Here is a 9,072-nt window from a genome sequence, read left to right as displayed (position 1 = left end):
ATAGGAGACAGGACGCATCCCTGTCTGACTCCAGATTTGACGGGAAATGGCTCAGTCAGGGTGTTGTCCAGGATAATGCTGTATTCAAAGTGTTCATAGAACATTTTGATGATGTTGACCATTTTGGCAGGTATTCCATATGCCCTTAGGATCTTCCATAGGCTCTCTCGATGGACACTGTCAAACTCCTTTTTAAAATCAATGAAGTTGATGTATAATGGGGTGTTCCACTCAATGCACTGCTCAATGATGTTGCGCAAGGTGAAGATTTGATCGATACATCCTCGCCCTTCACGGAATCCTCCCTGCTCCTCCGCGGGATAGGGTGAATTTCGTCAATCGAGTCCGTAACTTGGGGGGGAAAAACGGGTGTAACATAGTCAAATGTTCATCAAGTGAAGAGAAATTCCGAAGTGCTCAGGGAATTGTTCAGAAAAAAATCTTGAAGGTGTCCAAGGCACTCTTCTTGTGGAAAAATATTAAAAGCCTTTAGTTGGACTCCCTTTTTTGACAAGATAGTCAAATGTTCTATCAAACAGTTTCCTTGGCAGAGGTCTGCACTCTCTGAATGCATTTCTAGTTTGTAAATGCACTTTAATGTGTGTGTGTGTGTGTGGGGGGGGGGGGTAGAATAGAATAGAATAACAGAACAAAATAGAGTAGACTAAGAAGAAATGTATTTATTATCCCTATACACTTCTACAATACACAATGGATATGTGGAAACAGGGAAAATGAAGTCATCTCCCTCTCTATGCAAACAAAGGGAGGTGAATGGATAAAGTGATGGAATAATGGAATTATGGAAGGATGGAATGACGGAATATTGGAATTACCTATTCTTAGAACGGCACATGATGTTGGGCCACGGTAGAGCTGGCAGGTTGGGGCCCGTGAATAAACATGATAGAGCAACGCTAGCATTATCTGAGGCTCCCTGTGGATTAGAACATTCGTGCTGCTTTGACAATCCACCATGGAAACATACGTATGTTATTGGAAAAGCTTTGACTACACGGCTCTGTTTGCTTAACACAAAATGAGACCTTTTTTCGGCATGTGTGATGGTGCATGCGTATAACCGTGTTAAAGCGGAGCGTGTGTGCATGTTGAGCAGGGGGTTAAGAGGAGAGGGTGCCAGTGTGTGAGTGTTTAGAGAGTTAGGGAGTGCAGGCCTGCAGTACAGTACATGTCACGTTTGTTGACTTTGTTTGCTTTCTTTAACAGTGATGGCCCCTCTGGGATGCGTTCATAATGACTGCTGTAGGAAGTGTTTTGACAGGTTTGGTGTGTGTGTGTGCGTGTGCTTGAGAGCGCGCGAGAGAGAGTCAGAGAGAGAGCGGGAGAAGGAGTCTGTGTGTGTGTGTGTGTGTGTGTTTGAGGGGGAGGCAATCAGAGGGGCCAGTAGGCTCTTTTGGCACTTCTGTTGCCTTACAGGGGAAACAGAAGAGTAGGGAGAAGGGGGCCCAGCAAAAAAAAAAAAAAAGCCCAGGCCTTTTATGGTCCTGGTCCAGTCCTGTTTCTGATCGTCCTCCTCACCCCCAAAAAATACAAGAGAGGGGGGAGGGGGGGGGGCAACAGGGAGAGAGCGAGACGAGATGGGATTATTTTCTTGGAGTGATGAGCAAGAAACGGGGTCAAGGGAGAGGCTGCCCAGTAGTGGAGACTGGGAGGCAGGCAGGGTTACAGTGCAGGGCCAAGTGGACTTTCTGATTGCCCCTCACCCCCATACAATGGGGCGCCTAAGTCACGCCCTCTACTTCCTGGCTCATGGGGCAGAGGGAGTCAAAAAATAATTACTGGGCTTGAAATGAGTGGTTTTTCGACACTCATCCAAACCTTGGACCTCCACTTATGCACCACAAATCCACCACGACTCGCCTTGTTCACTTCCATTCAATTTATTGCAACTTACTGCCCCATGAACCAGGAAGTAGAGAGCGTGACTTAGGTGCCCCATACGCCATCCTCATCTCTCTTTCTCCACAATACCCCCTCCAGGCCTCTCCTCTCTTCCTCACCTTACTATTCCCTCCAGTAATTTCCCTCGTAAGGCAACAGAAGTGGTTCCCCCCCCTCCCCCCTTGTAAGTTGCCTTGGTTAAAAGGAGGGAGGTTTACTGCGAGCACGTTCCCTGCCGAGCTGTGCTGACATCCATTACACAATATAAAATAACATATGAAGTCATGTATGCACAGTCCATAGCTGCATCCGTTGGGCGGTGAACTGGGGTGTGATATATCACTTGTAGTTTATCAAGAATGCCATGGCAGTGTTTGGAGTGAGATAAATATGACGTAGATGTGATTTGGGGTGGGAAGGTCCAAAAAGTGTCCAAATTAGGGTGTGATGGCACTAGGGAATGCCATTCAACTGGAAATGCCATTGGAGTAGGAATACTCATGCAATAGGAGAGAGAATACCACTGGAGTGGAAATAGCGCAGGGGTGATAGGAGAGGTAAAGCCATTGGGGTGGGGAGGCAATAGTACAGGGAACACCAATGGACCGTAAAAGCACGCTCCTCTCCTCTTATTTTGGCATGGCCACACGTGTAGCTGTATTTATGTGTGTGTGTTTGTGTATGTGTGTGTGTTTGTGTTTGTGTTTGTGTTTGTGTTTGTGTTTGTGTGTGTGTGTGTGTGTGTGTGTCAGTGTGTCAGTGTGTATGTGTGTGTGTTGTCTTGGTAGGGTCACGCATGTATCCATCTTGTTTTCTGCAGCTGTGCCCTGATCCTCCTCAGGCCACATTCATCAATCTTTCACTGTGATGTCATCAAGCAGAGGACTCCCTCTGTCTCTGTCTCTATCTATCTCTCTCTCTCTCACTCTCTCTCTCCATTCCTCTCTCTTTTTCACCACTTCCCTCCTTCACTAACTCTCTTTGTCTTTCTCTCAAATCTTTATCATTCTATCTCTCTCTCTCTCTCTCTCTCTCTGTCCATCTTCTCTATTCTCTTTCTAAGCGACAGGGGTTGGTAAGGTATAGGAATAGGTGTACAATCTTGTCATTAGGACGCACATACACACGCACACGAACACGTAAACATACACACACACACACTGAATGAAAAAGCCAGTGTCTGTGTGTGTGGTGGGGTGGAGCCCAACCTTTCAGTTCAGACTTAAATAAATTGACTGTTTTGGCAACATGTTTGGCACTGTCCGGTCCTCTTCTCTTCTAATTTCCGATGGCTTTGCATGTCAACATGATGATTTATTGCACAACGACCAATCCAGATTGACATACACAGACAGATAGAGAGAGATGGGGAGAGAGAGACAGATGGAGAAAGGACGAAAGAAGGAAAGAAAGAAAGAGAGAAAGAAAGAAAGAAACAAACAAACAAACAAACAAACAAACAAACAAACAAAACAAAAAACCAAAGAAAGAATGAATGAATCAGGGCTTGACACTGACTCATTGGCCAGATTGCCAAATGCGGGTTAAATTCAGCTTTGGCTAGTAGAACCTGAATCGTCAGTAGCCATTTGGCCGGTGCATTAGGCGTAAAACATACCAAAGCCGAACGGAACGGACGCGAAACGAACGCTGTGTTTCTGCTTGGTTTCGGCCGGTGTGTTCTACTCTGCCTTTCACGCTGACAGCGTCGGCCAGTCCTGTTCAAAACTCTCCCCACAGCCAAGGCGAGCATCCTACTTTGCCATTCAGTTAAATGAAACACCGCCGGTCGCCGGCATGAAAAATATGCTCGAGTTCTATTTTCCAAATGCAGCGCGGCGCGGAGCCGGCTCCTGCGCCGCTGATGCCCGACTACCGCCAGTTACTGTGTATGTACAGATATGTTTCAACGTATTTTCACCGACGCCGGTAAAAATTGCGGCCGATCCGCGGCGCTTTACCGCCCTAGTGTGTAAGACCCCTTACTGAATGAGGAAGCACCTTATGTTGAAGTTGTAGTTGTCTCAGACCGTCTTTGTTATACAAACACAATACAATGTGATATTACGAGCCTACAATACCCATGAGCACCCATGTCACGTGTCAATATTGTAGGGCACAATAACAGAGACTGCAGCAAACATGAAATAAACGGTGAGGGGGACTCTAAAACATTACAGACCACTCAGAAAATGGCCTTAATGTAAAAAAAAGTGGAGTTCCCCTTTAACATCCCCTAATGACAGCGCGCACCGATGAAAAGTTGCCTAGGATAATTGCGGATTAAATTAAGGCAAGTTTCCTACAAGGAATCGTCAAAATGTGGAGGTAGCCGTTAGCCCTCATGTTAACATATCAACATTCTAGAGCACGTACGTTAACATCCCCCGAGTGACAGGTGGCATCGATGAAAAGTAGCCGCGGATCAAAAGTGAGTCACACCCTTCTACTCCTGATCCATTGGGCCGTAAGTCGCAAAATTCTGAATGGATGTGAATGAAGCGAGTCAAGCTAAATCCTGATTCCGTTTGGCATGTGTTTTGAATTTCACATGTGAAATCACTGAATTTTAAAGGTTTGGATTGGCGTTGTAAGACTGCTCATTTTCGGCTGGAGAGAAAGGTTATTTAAGTTTTTTGTGTGAAACTGGGTAAGAGACTAAAACGTGCGCCTTAGGTATTTGACGTGAACCGAGTAAGGTGCACAGCCTGCCCTACCACTGCATGGGGACTGAAGTAACTGCTTGTCAGTCATGCGACTTCAGTTGTGTAGTCCAAATAATTACATATTTTTGCATGCACACAACTCACAAATCGCTTGACAAGTGAAGTTGACAATCACACCATTGGTCATCATTACATAATTCTGAGGTATAGCAGATGTGTGATCGAGGGGGGAATGCGAGGAGGATCAGTAGGTTTGATCAGTTCATTACAGCCCAGTCAAAATGTTTGGCTTTCACAGCCCCATGAGCTGCCGGAAGGGGTGGAGACTTAGGTGCCTCATAGCTGGTGTTCCTCTATCTGGTGCAAGACTGAAAAGGAAATGCATCTCCTCCCGTGAAAATAAACTAGCGAAGTTGCACTCAACTGACAAGCGACACTATAGATCTATTTTGCAGTCTACCTTTATAATTGGCCCAAGAAGAAAATGACAGCATCATGACAAAAAGTTGACATCAGTTTACAGCGCGAGGCCAATTAGCTACACGGCAAGTCAAAACGTGTTCAGTTTATAGTCCTATTATTGTTTAATATTCCTGAACATTTCGATACCTTAATAGTTATGTATCTGTCTTCTACTGTGGTTCCCGACAGATAAACCAACGTGCAGTAACAGACATGTCACATCATTCCGACCATGAAATTTTGATTAAATAAATAACGCACAAAACGCAATAGAAGAAAGTCCATAGCCCTTCCAGCAGGTAACAGCCTACTATTACGAGTAAATATTGCTGAAGAGGTGTTGTTTCACAAGCGGGGCATTCCCAAGGGCAGGTGAGTCGCAACGGCTTTGCCCAACTCCTGCGGAATATTTGCACATATGAACATTTAGTTAGAAAAAAAAAGGGCCGATGTCCTCACATAGGCCTTGTAGCTTATTTGTGCCCTTGCACAACACGGCATGCTATTGTGCTTTATTGTGCAAACTCATCCAGGTCATCTTGACTTGTTGTAAATGTACAGGACACCCCCTTTGTCAATCAGAAACTCAACCGTGTGTGTGTTTGCTGAATGCGTGTGTGCATGCGTGCGCACGTGTGTGTGTGTGTGTGTGTGTGTGTGTGTGTGTGTGTGTGTGTGTGTGTGTGTGTGTGTGTGTGTGTGTGTGTGTGTGTGTGTGTGTGTGTGTGTGTGTGTGTGTGTTTCTGTGTTTATCCACTGGGATGGGAAGCCCTTAGGATGTTGGATAACAAGACTGATTATTGGATATAATGTTCAGCCAATACAGGGAAAACAGGGAAATATAAAATTGTCCACATACACTGACACGCACACACACCTGCATGCATACACACACTCTCAGAGAGAGAGAGAGAGAGAGAGAGAAAGAGAGAAAAAGAAATACATGCATGTGTTGCACACAAGTAAGAACACACACACACACACACACACACACACACACACACACACACACACACACAGAATGAATGTTGAGAATGTGAGGTCGTTTAAGTCAACCATTCCAAATGTGACTGACATGATGTGACGTCTGCTCCAGCATGTGTGTGTGTGTGTACACGTGTGTGTGTGTACGTGTGTGTGTGCCTGCATGCGTGTGTTTCAGTAATATTAGAGGTGAAACCACAGCCAGAAATTTACGAGGACATCCGCCACTTAGCCTCTAAAAGTGAATCCCTCGTGTGCATGCGATGGATGCTAAAGGAGCATAAGCATGTCTAACAGGGATTAATGGCAAACTTCGGGCCAGGCCACGAGGCTGTGCATTGCTAACCTTAGTTCAACCCACAACACCACACGCTAACCTCAGCTGAACCTGCTCTCCCAACCGCACTTAAGTCACTTTCTGTCAGCTTAGCGAACGAAAGCAAAATCAACAAACACCTTCAAAACCTGAAAAGCTCTTATGGACTTAATTTAAATTCCAAAACTAGGTTTAGCACTATGATGACCCCTATTGAGTCGAGCATGTGATCATGTGTGTGTGTATGCATGTTTGCATACGCGTTCATGTGTCTGTATGTGTGTGTGTGTGCGCGCGTGCGTGTGTGCATGTGTTTCTGTCTGTTTCTCCACTGGGATGGTAAGCCCTCAGGAGGTTGGATAACAAGGCTAATTATTGGATACACAGTTCTGCCAAAATTCTGTGAAGACAGAGAAATATAAAATTGTCCACGTAGGCCTACATGGACACGCGCACACACATGCATGTATAAACATACATGCACACACACACACGCACGCGTGCGCGTGTGTGTGTGTGTCTGTGTTTGTCGGTGGGTGGGTGTTTATTCACTGGTAGTTTATCCAATAATATTATGTAGATGTTAAACCACGGCCAGCGCTTTTACGAGAACATCCGCAACTTAGCCTCTAAAACGGAATCCCTCGTGTGCATGCGATGGATGCTAAAGGAGCATTAGCATGTCTAACAGGGATTAATGGCAAACTACGGGCCAGGCCACGAGGCTGTGCATTGCTAACCTTAGTTCAACCCACAACACCACATGCTTAACTCAGCTGAACCTGCTCTCCCAACCGCACTTAAGTCACTTTCTGTCAGCTTAGCGAACGAAAGCAAAATCAACAAACACCTTCAAAACCTGAAAAGCTCTTATGGACTTCATTTAAATTCCAAAACTAGGTTTAGCACTATGATGACCCCTATTGAGTCGAGCATGTGATCATGTGTGTGTGTATGCATGTTTGCATACGCGTTCATGTGTGTGTGTGTGTGTGTGTGTGTGTGTGTGTGTGTGTGTGTGTGTGTGCGCGCGCGTGCGTGCATGTGTTTCTGTCTGTTTCTCCACTGGGATGGTAAGCCCTCAGGAGGTTGGATTGAGCAAGGCTAATTATTGGATACACAGTTCTGCCAAAATTCTGTGAAGACAGAGAAATATAAAATTGTCCACGTAGGCCTACATGGACAGGCGCACACACATGCATGTATAAACATACATGCACACACACACACACACACGCACGCGTGCGCATGTGTGTGTGTGTGTCTGTGTTTGTCGGTGGGTGGGTGTTTATTCACTGGTAGTTTATCCAATAATATTATGTAGATGTTAAACCACGGCCAGCGCTTTTACGAGAACATCCGCAACTTAGCCTCTAAAACGGAATCCCTCGTGTGCATGCGATGGATGCTAAAGGAGCATTAGCATGTCTAACAGGGATTAATGGCAAACTACGGGCCAGGCCACGAGGCTGTGCATTGCTAACCTTAGTTCAACCCACAACACCACATGCTTACCTCAGCTGAACCTGCTCTCCCAACCGCACTTAAGTCACTTTCTGTCAGCTTAGCGAACGAAAGCAAAATCAACAAACACCTTCAAAACCTGAAAAGCTCTTATGGACTTCATTTAAATTCCAAAACTAGGTTTAGCACTATGATGACCCCTATTGAGTCGAGCATGTGATCATGTGTGTGTGTATGCATGTTTGCATACGCGTTCATGTGTGTGTGTGTGTGTGTGTGTGTGTGTGTGCGTGTGTGTGTGCGCGCGTGCGTGCATGTGTTTCTGTCTGTTTCTCCACTGGGATGGTAAGCCCTCAGGAGGTTGGATTGAGCAAGGCTAATTATTGGATACACAGTTCTGCCAAAGTTCTGTGAAGACCGAGAAATATCAAATTGTCCATGTAGGCTTACATGGACACGCGCACACACATGCATGTATAAACATACATGCACACACACAGACACACACACACGCGCGCGCATGTGTGTGTCTGTGTCTGTGTTTGTCGGTGGGTGGGTGTTTATTCACTGGTAGTTTATCCAATAATATTATGTAGATGTCAAACCACGGCCAGCGCTTTTACGAGAACATCCGCAACTTAGCCTCGAAAAGTGAATCCCTCGTGTGCATGAGATGCATGCTAAAGGAGCATTAGCATGTCTAACAGGGATTAATGGCAAACTTCGGGCCAGGCCACGAGGCTGTGCATTGCTAACCTTAGTTCAACCCACAACACCACACGCTAACCTCAGCTGAACCTGCTCTCCCAACCGCACTTAAGTCACTTTCTGTCAGCTTAGCGAACGAAAGCCATATCATCAACAACACCTTCAAAACCCGAATAGGAATTCGTATAGAACTTATTTTAAGTCCCAAAAGGTGAAATCCCAAGGTTTAGCGCTATGATGACCCCCGATGGACTTGGACATGTGATTGTGTGTGTGTGTGTGTGTGTGTGTGTGTGTGTGTGTGTGTGTGTGTGTGTGTGTGTGTGTGTGTGTGTGTGTGTGTGTGTGTGTGTGTGTGTGTGTGTGCATGTGTGTGTGTGTGTCTGTGTCTGTGTCTGTGTCTGTGTCTGTGTGCATGCATGCCAGCGTGTGTATTTTTAACTCCATTGATCCAATCAGCACACCCGAGACCTTTGGTAACTTCAACTCAGACGCCCAGATGTCAGAGTCCAGATGTCACAGTACAGTTAGCTGGGGTGAATGAATGTGTGTGTGTGTGTGTGTGTGTGT

The sequence above is a fragment of the Engraulis encrasicolus genome, chromosome 12 (genome assembly GCF_034702125.1).
Source record: "Engraulis encrasicolus isolate BLACKSEA-1 chromosome 12, IST_EnEncr_1.0, whole genome shotgun sequence".
NCBI classification, from domain to species: domain Eukaryota; kingdom Metazoa; phylum Chordata; class Actinopteri; order Clupeiformes; family Engraulidae; genus Engraulis; species Engraulis encrasicolus.
Note: the sequence above shows the minus strand (reverse complement) of the source record.